The following is a 13,337-nucleotide window of genomic DNA, read 5'->3' as shown; positions in this document are numbered from 1 at the left end:
CACAACATACTGATAGGTTGCAAATATATGAATGTTGATAATGTGCTTCCCCTATTGGACAAAGGAAGAAAACACAGAAATGGGTTAATTAGTTCCTATGCAGAATTTAATTAGAGCATCTTTGTTCACTGGGCTTCCTCCAGAATCTCAATTATCAATCCCTATTTCCAGGATTTTTGAGCATGGACATAAATTTTCACTGGGGGCTCCCCATCTGAAGCCTGGGGTCTCAGCTCTCTTCCACGTGGCAGTGGCAGCCAATTTCAACATGCAATTTTGATTACTTTGAAGTCATCTCATTATCACAGGGAACAATGACTCTTTTCAGCACTCAAAAGGCAATTTTTCCTCCTGTACGTGTTTAATGATAAACAGGTTTTTTTAAAGTCCAGATTGGAGCCAGGATCGGGAACTTAGTGATGTCTTTTTCCATAAGATGAAGCAACGATAAGTGACTTTGATCATTTAATAACTCATTTAATCCTCACAACAGTCCTCTAAGGTGGATATTGTTATTATTATCAGCATTTGCTAGATAAAGAAACCAGGTCACAGAGAATTTAAGGGATTTATGCAAAGACTTGAACCCAGGTGGGTCTCTGGTCCTCACTCTTAATCATTGTGCTCCTTTATCGCTCAATAATATAGTAGCTTCTTACCGCAGGGACATTAATAGCAAATCCATTGGAATCATACATTGAAACAAATCATTCATTTACAGGAACAATATTATTTAGAACTCTTTTGATTCTGAATGACAGAAATCAGAGTCGTACTTAACTTATGCAAAAGGGGAAATTTATTATAAGGGTTGGGAGGACGGCTGTTGAGGAAGCCAAGGGCAGGAATGCAGCTGGACATGAGAAATAACTGGAAGCGGGAACTAGAATGGTGATAAGACTCTTTGCCTCTCTTCCTTATTTCTTTCTACTATCATCTGCACCTACTTTCTTCTTCAATCTGTCTCTCTGCAGAGTTGCACTCTGCAAGTCCCTGTTCCACAAAGACCCACATGACAGTGGATTCATATCTGTATTTCTCATGCTCTAGGATCCAAAGAGAGACTCATCCAATATTTCCTCCTAATATGGCCATAAAGCCCCCAATGAAAGTGATGATTATTATTGTTATCACTGAGGACCTCGTGGTGGAGAACTCTATTGATTTCTGTGTCTGGTGCTCAGAACAGCTTCTCTTGCTCTACCCTACTCACATGCGTGACGTAGGAGCAGCAGCATTTCAAAGTACAAGAACTACAAGGGTCCAAAATCCTTACTGGGCCAGTAAGGGTCTTCTTATACTTTTTCAAACCTATAAGTGCTTTCTGGAATCTGATCCTTGAAACAGTATGAGGAAGTAGGCAAGGTGGTACTATTATGATTACTCTTTTTTTTAACAGATGAGGAAACAGAGGCTCAGAGAGATGACAATTTTTATCCAAGTTTGCACTGCTACCAAGGGACAAAGTTCTTTGTCAATGATGCTTTATACAGCTAAATCAAAATTCAGCTTTTGGTCTTGGTCTACCCTAGATTGGAGAATCCAAAGGTAGTGCACCTGATCTGAAGATTAGAAGCCAGATCTTCCGACTTCTAGTCTTGCCACAAAATATTTCACTGCACTCATAAGGGCTTTGCAGTACACATTATTTTGGCAGGCTTCAGAATTTAACCTTTTTCCTAGAATCATTCCTTTTTGGCACTGAGCACATACAATTTTCTTTTATTATTTTCTACTTAGCTCCTGTTTTCCCTGCCAACTCTGGATTCTGAATAAGTAGCCAATGTTGTAGATGTCAAAGTTATTGAATGTTCAGAATCCCCACACAGAAGGCATGAGTTTCTTTGCTTCTCCCCTACCTTCTTTTAAGAGTATTTCCTCCACTCAACAACCTATCAATCATTGTCATCAGTGAATACATATGGGCACCCACTCCTTGGAGCTTCACACTGAGCTAGGCATGGCTCTGCAGGGGCTCCTGCAACACATTTCCAGGGAAATTAGAACAGATCTCTTGGGTGAATGGTGTCCTACAAATCATGAATATGTAGTTAACCAGCTGTACAGCATCTCTCACTCTAAGGCACAAAAAGTTGGTTTTAATTCTGAATTGAAAACAAGAACGACTCAGGTTGTACCTAAAAGAGAGCTTCTTTATCACCCGGGGGAAAAACACTGGCGTGAGCCGCTCAGTGAAGATGTCGCATCTTTTCCCCTAGAAACCTGTACTACTGCTGGCTCTTGTGGAAGCCAGCCTCCAAGGTGGCATGAGTGATTCTCACCGCCTGGTATTCATGTCATTGCATGGTCCCCTGCCACCATGAATAGGGTCGACCTGTGTACCCAACAGAATTTTACAGAAATGACAGTGTACTACTTGTGAGGTTAGGTCACAAAAGATACTGTGGCTTCCACATGATCTCTCCTTGTTTCATAAAACAACCTAAGGCAGTCAACCATAGACACAATCAGATTCCTCTTTCAGTAGTTTTGAGTTTGGGAAACTGAAAGACTGAGTCAGTAGTTGGTGGGTGCTGCTTTTGAAAAAGAAAGAGAGTTGGGAGTTGAAGCAGTCACTACGAGCCAGGGACCAGCAGAAAGCAGAGGATGCTTGTGACTGAGAAAGAAGGCCAAGAGGCAAGAAAGAAAGCTGAGAAGATAAACGAAACAAAACACAAATGAGAAAGTAGCAAGGCTCTGAACAGACATTTTTCCTAAGAAGACATAGAGGTGGCCAACAGGCACATGAAAAGATGTTCAACATCACTAATTATTAGGGAAATGCAAATCAAAACCACAATGAGATATAACCTCACGCCTGTCAGGATGGCTGTTATTAAAAAGACAAAAAAAAAAAAGTGTTGGAGAGGATGTGGAGAAAAGGGAACCTCATACACTACTGGTGGGAATGTAAACTGGTGCAGCCATTATGGAAAAGAGTACGGAGATTCCTCAAAAATTAAAAATAGAACTACCATATACTCCAGCTATTCCACTTCTAGATATTTATCCAAAGAACACAAAAACACTAATTTGAAAAGATATTTGCACCCCTCTGTTCATTGCAGCATTATTCACAATAGGCAAGACTTGGAAACAACGTAAGCGTCCATGAATGGATGAATGGATAAAGAAGTTGTGGTATATATATATACAGTGGAATACTACTCAGCCATAAAAAAGTGAAATCTTGCCATTTACAACAACATGGGTGGACCTCGAGGGTATTATGATAAGTGAAACAAGTCAGACAGAGAAAGCCAAATACTGTATGATTTCATTAATATGTGGGAGATTAAAAAACAACAACAAAAAAAACATATAAATATAGAGAGTAGATTGGTGGTTACCAGAGGGGAAGGGGGGAAGGGAGAGGGCAAAAGGGGTAAAGGGGCACGTTTATACCGTGGCAGATGACAACTAGACTTTGGGTGGTGAACATGATGTAGTCTACACAGAAGTCAAAATATAATGATGCACACACTTGAAATGTACGTAATGTTATAACCAATGTGACTTCAATAAAAAATTAATTAAATAATAAAAAAAGAAGGCAGCTATGGATCCTGGTGGCTTCTCAGTACCTCTTCTCAGGGGACTTGAAGTCAACTCTGAATTGCCAGTTCTCCATGAAATTTCAGACCCCTTGATTTAAACCCATCTAAGATACACCCCAAAAGATCCTGATGCAAAAGTGCCTTCAAAAGTCAATGACCACTTCCCAGGTATTGGGATATTTACCTAGAAGGAGGAGTTCTGGACTCAAGGTCTTAAGCAGTGCTCCATGGAGGAAATAACACATTTTCCTTGCCAATCTTTCATTTTAAAGGGAAAGAAATGACTTAGAGAAGGTGGTTTGCACATGGTCCTATTGTACTTTAAAGAGATAATGCTTTCTCTCTCTTGTATCAAGTAGAGACACAACTAAGAAAACTGTCTTCTGTATATACCTGTTCACTCCTTTCTACTATGTCCAGGTTCAACAACAGAAGAGATTTATGTAGCTTCGGAGCAATGATCTTTCCCCTCTGAATCCCATGACGTGCCATGATGGATAGCTGGAGCAGCAGGTTCCAGGAGAGATGTCACATCCCTGAACTGCTCTTCCGTGTGAACCTTGTCTCAGGGACAGGATCCTTCCCTGAGACGTCCCAAATGGGCTCGCATATTAATTTGGCTTTGAGACCGAGCCCTCTGTGTGCAAAGGAATGCTGGTTAGAAGCTTGTATTTTCCATAAAACAGTAATGCTGAGTACCCAGATGTTCCGGCTTCCTCCTCTGGAGATGTCTCACAAAAAGGATTCTTTACATGTAAAAAGTGTTGAGAGCTCCCTTTGCTTTTCGTAGCAAAACGGTGTAATAATAGACAGTATATTTGCACCTGAGAACATGAGGTGTGTGCGGTACTCAAGGCCAGAGGAAGTCAGATTAGGAAGGTGTCCGAGGGGATGGGTGCAGCTGAGGAAGTCTGTATGCAGGAATTGGGCTATGAGTTGCACCTTGCACAGGTCAAGAGGTGTGAGGTGGGCCCTGCAGACCAGAGAGGCGGAGGAACGCAATTCTTGTGCGAATTTCCAAAGGGAGTCTGATGATGCTTCCATCGTGGATACGAAATAACGTCTTCTGCAAGGAATGTTTCATGCTTCCATCAACAGCCCACGCCTTTGTGATTTTATGGGAGAAATTCTCCATAATGGTGAGGGATTTCTACTTACAGGGAGTTTTTAAGTGAGCTGCAATGATGTGTCTTCAATAAAAGAAGAAATGAAACATCAGAGACACTTAGAGGGACGTTCTTGGAATGTGTAACTATCTCCTTTTTTCGGTGTCTCTGGAGAACATCGGCTGTCTTGTTTTTGCTCCACCTTCTCAGCCTAGGGAATTTAAGGTTCTAGGGGCTTGGCCCTACTCACCTTTCCAGCCTCAACTCTGGCCATTCCCTCTTCCAAATCTATTCCAGCTACATTGAACTAGTACTATTTCCCATCTCCAAACTTATGCATTTGCTATTCTGTCTGTCTTGAATGCTCCCCTGGACCTGTCTTTCCCGGGCTAACTTCACTCCTTGTTTCTGAGCTCAGCTGAGATATTAATACTTTGGAGAAGCTTGCCATGTTCCCTTCCACTCCCCATCCCCCCAAATTCACCAGTAGAGATCTGTAAGGGATACTTGTCTTCCTTTTTTAGCTACTCGGCAGCTTGTGAACACATACACACTCTCTCTCTCTCTCTGGTTGGGCAATGTCCTGCCTTATTCCGATATGATTGGTTAGAGTCCCAGCCTGACCAATTGGGCACATCTAAGTTAGACCTTGAGTAGAAAGTCAGGGACCTAAAGAGGGAGACACGTACAAGATCTCTTTCCTGGTGATGCTGATAGAGGCATCCAGTGTTCAGGCCACAGGAGTTGGAAGTTTTTGTGTCCAGCACCCCGGGCCAGTGGTATATGCTGCTTTCTTTGGTCAGGGGGCAGCAGTTGGGGTTTGCTGGCACCTTCCCTCACTGTGGTTTGAGCGTTGTGTGGTGTGCAAGCCTGGCTCTCTGTGAGCACCTTTAATCTATTCCTTTCATCAATTCCTTTTCTGTTTAGATTACCTAACAGAACTGTTTTCGGCTAAGAACTCTGACTGATGCAGTATACCTTCCTCTGTGCCCCAAAAGACACTTGAACTTCCCCTTCACTCCGCATTGTAAGTTCTTCTGTCTGGTCATCTGTCTTCCTATGCATCCCATCAATGTCGTGAGGGCTGGAGCCAGGTATTCCTTCTTCATAGTGATACCCTAGTTCTTATTGTGAAGGCTGGTGAAATAAATATTTGCTGTTTAAATTAATACACAAATGAAGAGTTTTTCTAAGGGCCTTTTACTATTCTCTGATTCAGGAGGACTCTTGTCAGCCACACTTTCACTCAGAATGTGTGAGCCCCGGAGCATATTTCCAGGGGCATCAGGGTGTCCGGGGAGAGCTGGTTAGGATCAGAATAGGGGCGGGCAGTTACCCAGAACAGCCAGAAATAAAACAGAGGTGCCTGCACCTAATGAAATAGACAAGCTCGTTACTAGGCAAGCTCAATAGCAAGGACTCCTGTTGGATTCAAGAGGTGAGTGCAAGTCCAGGGACAGAGAATAGGGAAACCAGGGACAGGAGCAGAGGATGAAAATAGGCCTCAGGAGTGCAGGGTTGGGTGAGAGGAAGAATGAGCAGAGCTTAGCTGGCGGTGAGCAAGGGAGGGATAGCAGCTGTACAATGACCTTGATGTGGAAGGTCTGGGCATGTGCCAGGAATGGAAAGAAAGCTAGTGGGACTGGGGGTAGTGATGAGTTCAGAGCTGCTGCAAGTAAGGCCCAGAGAGGTAAAGTGACTAGCCTAAGGCTGCACAGCCAGTAAGTGGTAGAGAGGAGATACGAACTCAAGTCTGCCTGATTCCAAAGCGTCTGCGCTTAAACACTAGGTTATAATGACTTGAGGCTCTATCTCAGCTGAGTCAACAAATGCTAGTTTTCTCACCCTTTTTGAAGTTCAAGAAGCCAGATGAGTTTGTAGGAGTGAGAAAAGAAAAGAAACTTGTCTGGAAGAAACAGACAGTGAATGACAGGTTTGGAACTGGACTCCGGATCTCTCAGCTCATCCCAGATGATCATTTTGCTTTGGGAGAACAATCTAGAAAGATAAGGCTGGCCAAGTAGATTGGGTGTGGATGTGAGAGGAAGGAGGGGACACCGGCAACTGGCTCTCTAGGTAGGTCCCTATACATGGGGAGGCTCAGAGAATATGATTTTTGCACAGTTTGCAAGGCTGGTAATTAATGTCTTGTGAGTCTGGACGAGCTGCGGCCATCCAAAGCCGGCAAAGCCTGTACAGTCTTGCTGCTCAGTTACCTGACACATCCAGACATTAGATGCTTCGAGGGGAAGATGCTTCTTATCTGCATTGGCTTCAGTCCCAAAAAGCTGAGATTTATAGGCAGGCCCATGGGAGGAGAGTTGAGACTGGCTCCAGGCCCTATTTCAGCTGTCTCCACATGGGGCCCTTCCCCTTTTTTTCTACCTCCCAGCTGACAGGTAAAAGAACACTAGAAGTATGGAATCTTGGACCTGGTCCTGTCTTCTGGGATCCCCTTAAATGAGGACTTAGCTGGTCCCCACAATTATCCAGGGCATTATGGAAACACACATTGTGAGTTCCATTTAAGCCCCCAGAGGCCTGGGTATTAGCATTTTTCAATAGCACCTAAAGGGATGCTGATGATCAGCCAGGTAGAGGAATCTCTTATCTATCTCAACCGAATGACAGTCACATTTTACAGATGGGAAAGTGGAAGTATAAGAGAGGAGGGGGGCCAGCAGCATAAGAAAGTGGTTAAAGCCTGAACTCTGCCGTGTGCTTGCTTTGTGGCGTAGGGAAAGTCACTACACCTTCCTGAGCTCCAGTTGTCTCATATTTGAAAAATAGAGAGCCAGCCCTGATGGCTTAGTGGTTAAAGTTCAACATTCTCCACTTCAGTGGTCTGGGTTCTGTTCCCTGGGCGCGGAACCACACCACTCGTCTGTCAGCAGCCATGCTGTGGTGGCAGCTCACATAGAAGAACCAGAAGAACTTACAACTAGAATATACAACTATGTACTGGGGCTTTGGGCAGAAAAAAGTGAAAAAAAAAAAAAAAAAGAAGGAAAAGTGGCAACAGATGTTAGCTTAGGGTGAATCTTCCCCTGCACACACACAAAAAACCTACTTCTGCTTTAAAAAAAAAAAGACATAATAACAGAGCTATTTCATAGTACTGTTGTAAGATGTAAGTGTCAAGTTCTAGGCTCGGTGCTTGACAGAGTAAATATTTGCCCTTATTGTCTAGTATTAGAGAAGCAGACAAATAAATCATTATAATCTAGTGGGATAAATAATTTTGATCATCGTTCTCATTGTTGTTGTTGTTTCTTTTCTTTCATTGCTTTTTATGAGATTCAAGGCTGCTCACTGTTCTCTCCTTTGTACCCTGCTAGAGGAAATCCTTCCCCAGATCACAAGCTGATTCCCCCTTCCGTGTCTAGACAGATGAAGTGCCTTGCTATGACGTGGATCTCTTTTTGTTCTCTGAGTTTTCTCTCCCACCAGGTCAGCCTGCAAAGACCTAAACAGACCCCATGGCTTCAGCTGCCTTCAAAGTCCCTCTGGAGTGGAGCGTCTGAGAGAACAGGCCCATCCCACAGACCAGGGAAACAGCAGCCTGGATAATTCCCACGGACTTTGGCCCAAGGCCTGGACCCAGGGTATCTCTAGCTCAAAGTCCCTGGGCCCTTCTCTGGAAAGACACCAAATGCAGAAAGCAGGCCAGTGTGAGTGTATGGCACTGCAACTGTGGATGTATTTGCTTATCTGTGTATGAAGGCAGGTGCTTTGTGTTTCTATGTGCATGCAAGTGCGTACACATATCTGCAGTCACAGAAGAGACAAATCTACCACACTGACATTGGGTGGGAAGAAAAGGCACTGAGGTTTACACATCTTCTATGGTGATAGGTATGTAGCACGTGTTTATTAAACAGATGAATGAATAGATGATAGAAGGAGTGAATGAATGACTGAACAAATGAATAAAAACAGGAGTGTCTCAAATGGAAGCCAAGGGAAATGTCTGTAAATCCAAAGTCTGAAGTCAGAGCCTGACAAATCCATGCACCTGAAAATGTTTGTACCTTCATTTGAGGTGGCATGATTTTGAGAGTCCTACAGATTTTATAGTTAGATAGACTTGGATGAGAACTCCAGCACAAATGACATGGCCTCTCCAAGCAGCAATTTCTTTGTCTGTAAATCAGGGACGTCAATTTCTAGTTAACATGATTGTGCTGAAGATTAACTAAAATTTCACATGTATTTTAAGTGCCAAGCACAGTGCCTGTTATAGGAGAATTTAGTGTCTTTCCTTCCTTCCTTCCTTTCTCTCTCCCTTCCTCCCTCCCTCCCTTGTTTCTTTCCTTCCTTGCTGTCTTTTCTCCTTCCTTCCTTCATTTCCTCCTTCTTTCCTTTCTACCCACTATATTCCTTCTTTAAGGGATACAATAATGTATCACCTTTCAAAGCACTTTACTAGACATGTCAACAGAATTCCCTAGGGCTGGGATGGTTCCTAGGAAGGTCAACTTAGAGAGAGAGAATATTCTAGATGGGTCCTAGCATTCTTTCCAAACACCATGCCCTGTTAAGAGTTCACTAATGCAATTTACTTCCTTTTAATAGTCATTGTAGTGCAGTGGAAAGAAGAAATAGGTAAATTAGATTGATTTGGCATTTTGTCCAGGTCCTGCCATTACGGTAGATTAGTGACCTTGGATCAATATCTTCCCCTTTCTGGTCCTCAATTGTCCTGTCAGATGAGGGGACTGAATTAGATGAAGGCCCTTATAACCCTATAATGCTAGATGAGAATATAAGGATTTTGGGTGCTGGTGGAGGGGTTCACAGTGTCCAGCATGCAGGGCTCAGGGTGCCAAATGGGGACAGAATTTGCACAAGCTTCTACTCAAATGCAGCAGACCATCCAAGGTGATGATGACATTGACAAGTGGGGCTGCTGGCACAGACCTTAAGTGCTAGGGCAGTTTAGGGACAGGAGGGGCCTTTGGGAGTGACAGCATCTGGAAAGATCTCCAGGTGCAAGGCATTAGAATGTCCTACAGGAATGCCTCCTCTTATCAGGAAGAAACAAATTATGATAACAAAGAATACTATAATTTATTAAGCATTCACTCAGATCCAAGACCTGCTCTAAGCACTTTACAGGCAACATCTGGCATGTTCCTTATAAAACATGGGGTCGATGCTACTACTGTTATGCCCATTTTATAGATTATAAGACTTGCAAGGTGAATGGCAAGGTGAGATGTGAACTGAGACCATCTGACTCCACAGCTGGTGCACTTACAGCAACCAAGCCCACCGTCTCTAAGTGTGGTTACAACCCAACAGACACGAGTAATGCCACTGCTGCCACCACCAGAAGCGCTGTAAAGACTAACGGTGTTGACAATAGGCTACACTTTATGTAGACATTTCACACTTTTTCAAAATGCTTTTGCATGCATCCTTCCCATTGCTTCTCAACACCATCCCAAAAGGAAGCAGTGATGAGGTTATTCCCATTTTGCAGATTAAGACAATGAAGCTCTGGGAAGTTTTTTATGCTTAAGAACACACTTAGTAAGTGACAGAGATGATGCCAGGATTCTTGGCTTCAAACCTAGCTCTTCGTGTGTTGTTGAAGGGTCCCTGGAATGAAGTGAAATTGCGCCTCTAGCAAGAGGGTAAACTGAGGCACAGAGCAGTCCAGCTGTTTGCCACATTTCTTACAGGAAGTTGTGAGTGCATTGGGGTACAGAGACTGCTCTCCCTGCTCACTGTCCTCTCTGCTCCCACTGCCCCACTCTGCATGCCTGCTGCAAGGTTCCCTGGTGTCATTTTAGACACAAGATCAGCCCTTGGGTAGATGGGGCTCTCTAACCCACAGACGTCAGTTCAGCACCCAGTAGAGAGAGCTCAGATGTCATTAATCACTGTTCTGTTTCCATAAATGCCATAATCCCCTGTTCCAGGCAAAGGCAGACACCCCGGGGCAGAAACTCTAGAAACAGAAGCCAAAGCACACACCCCAATGCCAGACGGGAAGGAAGGGGCTGAGGTTACTGCAGTGTCCGGAAGTGAGTGCAATCTTTAGCGCTCCTGTGGGGAAAGGGCTTTGCTTAGAGACCTGTCAGACAACCACACAACCTCAGCTTCCAGGAGCAACTCACCCAGAATTAAATCCTGATGCCCTCTGTTGGTGTTTTCCAGGAATGGAATATTTTAGAGATTGAGAAAGGAATCATCAATTTGTGGGGCACTGACATAAACCCCATTCTCACACATACACACAAATTCACATGCACCACGTTTTACTCTCAGAGCCTCAAAAGAGAATCATAGACAGTCAGATGTCTAATCCTTACTGCAACCTCACATAGTATGCGTTATTCTGTCCCATGTACAGAGGAGGAAAAGGAGGTTCAGGCAAGTTATGCAATGACCCCAAAGATAAAGTTACTACTTGGTAGGTCTAGGATGCTAATTGAGGCCGATTTGGCTCCATAATCTGTGCTGCCTCCCAATTTAGAGCTTCAACTTGAACTTGGATCTCCTAACGTTCAATTTGGTGACCTTTACATGAATGTGTACAAAATATACATATTCAGTCTTGCCCAGTCCACATGGAGAAAGAATGAGCTGATTTTAGGCTCATGGCTTGGATACTACTGTGGAACATCATGTTTGTTCCAATAAATAACATCCTATTTTTCCACTTGTGTTTGGAACCAATGGGAAGATAGATACAGGAGCCAAAAGAGAAAGTCATGCTATCACCAATGTTTCTGTTCTAACTCTTGGATTATGCGGCTTTCGGTCTGTTGCCCAAGTGAGTCTGCCAGTACTTTATTCCTGAATAAGTTAAGCTCACCTGCTCAGTCACTGGTACAGTGGAGGATCACAGGCCTCCATCCCAGACAGAGAAGTTGCCAAGCTAGGCTTAGTGCCTGGCCAAGAGCAGCTGAGAACGCACCTTCCCTATAGGCAGACAGACCTGAAAAAACAAACAAACAAACAAAGAGAAAGATGTATATTGAGCTTTGTAGGCCCATTTTTTGGGCAGAACCCACCAATCAGGTAAGTTGCTGACATGGGGGTGAAAGAGAGACTAGGAATACTATGCTAATGAAGGTTCTTCCCCATGGGAACATGAGAAGCTGAGCGTGTTATTTTAGGGGTCCACTAATTCAGAGTAAACCAAGTTCTTTTTTACGTTATGTGCAAAGTTTGCCAAGTTAAAGTTGTAATCTAGAACACACAAAGCGATTAGACTCCTTAAGAGAGCAATTTTCAAGCACCATGTTATAATGAGCATGTTATACTTCTCAATGAATACTTTTCTATTTCTATCAGCATGTCCCCACAGGGACTTGAACTGAATTCCAAAACATGCACTTTTGGAGTTTAGACTGGCCTTTTCTTAATTAGTACAAATGACAGGTCTGGCTCTATGTAGATGAGTTATATAGTTGACTCATGTGAGTTACATTGTAACATGAAGGAGAGTTTTCCTTATAAGCCCAACTTTCCACCTGCTTGAAATTCACTGAAAAGCCTCCTTTAGGGTGGTAACTTGTCAGACCCATTTCTTCTCATAAGTCGGAAGAAAATCAATCCCGTTATTTGGGAGTTGGTCTCAATCTGAAAGCAATAGGCTTGTCACATTTAATTATTTCACACTCCACTCACCAAACCATGAAAGTGTCAATTTCACCTGAGGAGTAATGGGACAAGGGAAGAAAAATCTGCCCAAGTGTGGGAAAACGCTAAGTTATGGTTAACAACAAGAGCGACCTTTGGAAGTGAGGAAAAAGTTTCCTCAGTGAGGAACCAGAGAGGGGGTTGGAAGAGAGAGATTTGCAGATTGATTTTCTCATAAGTTTTTTATAACAAATTAGAATTCTAGAAAATATGTGCAGAAAGAGACCTTAGAAGTTATCAAATCAAACAGCTCTAGTTTATTGATACAGTGACTATAATAAAAAAATAGTAATAACAAGAACAACCACCATTATTTATTTGGCATTGATTATGTGTCAGCAGCTGTTTTCAACGTCCCCCAGCCGGTCAGTGGGGAAACATAGACCAGAAACTAGGCTTTCCAATTGCTACTATTTTTATAATAAACAGTTAAGTAAGTTAGAACCATATAGAAAAGCCTGAATATTGTGTGTTTTATCCTCCTGAAGTACAAACATAAAGAATACATTCAAAGGATGTCGTTTGTTTAACTCTGGCATAGATCATAGCATTAAAATTTCCTCCCACAGAATCAGGACTGATTCTTTTTTGTTTTTTTAGGATAAACATTGAAAATAGGAAGTTCATGACATAGTACAATGTCTTTGTTCCTGTAAGGCTGTTAGGAAGCAAAACACATCCAAACCTTGTTATTGTCAACAGTTGGGGTGATGGAGGAGTGGAGGTTAAGATTCTTAAAAAACAGGAACTAAGATGTTGGAAAACAATGATTTGTTCCAAGTTGCTAGATGTAGGAGACGAGAAAGCAAGAGTTAGATTAAAGAGATCTTTTCTACACAAAATGAAGGAATTAATGTAAGTGCGTGTCTCCATTGCAACCTGCAGTTTTCCCTAACTTGGAAGTATGGAAAGGGAGAGCAATCTAGTATTAAAGGAGTTGATTTAAACAGATAGGGCTTTGCCTCTCACCTCTGCTACTTACTCACCGTGTGACTTTGGCAAGTAACTTCTTTTTTTA

This window comes from Equus asinus, chromosome 10, assembly GCF_041296235.1.
Source record: "Equus asinus isolate D_3611 breed Donkey chromosome 10, EquAss-T2T_v2, whole genome shotgun sequence".
In the NCBI taxonomy this organism is placed as follows: domain Eukaryota; kingdom Metazoa; phylum Chordata; class Mammalia; order Perissodactyla; family Equidae; genus Equus; species Equus asinus.
This window is presented reverse-complemented; position numbering follows the sequence as displayed.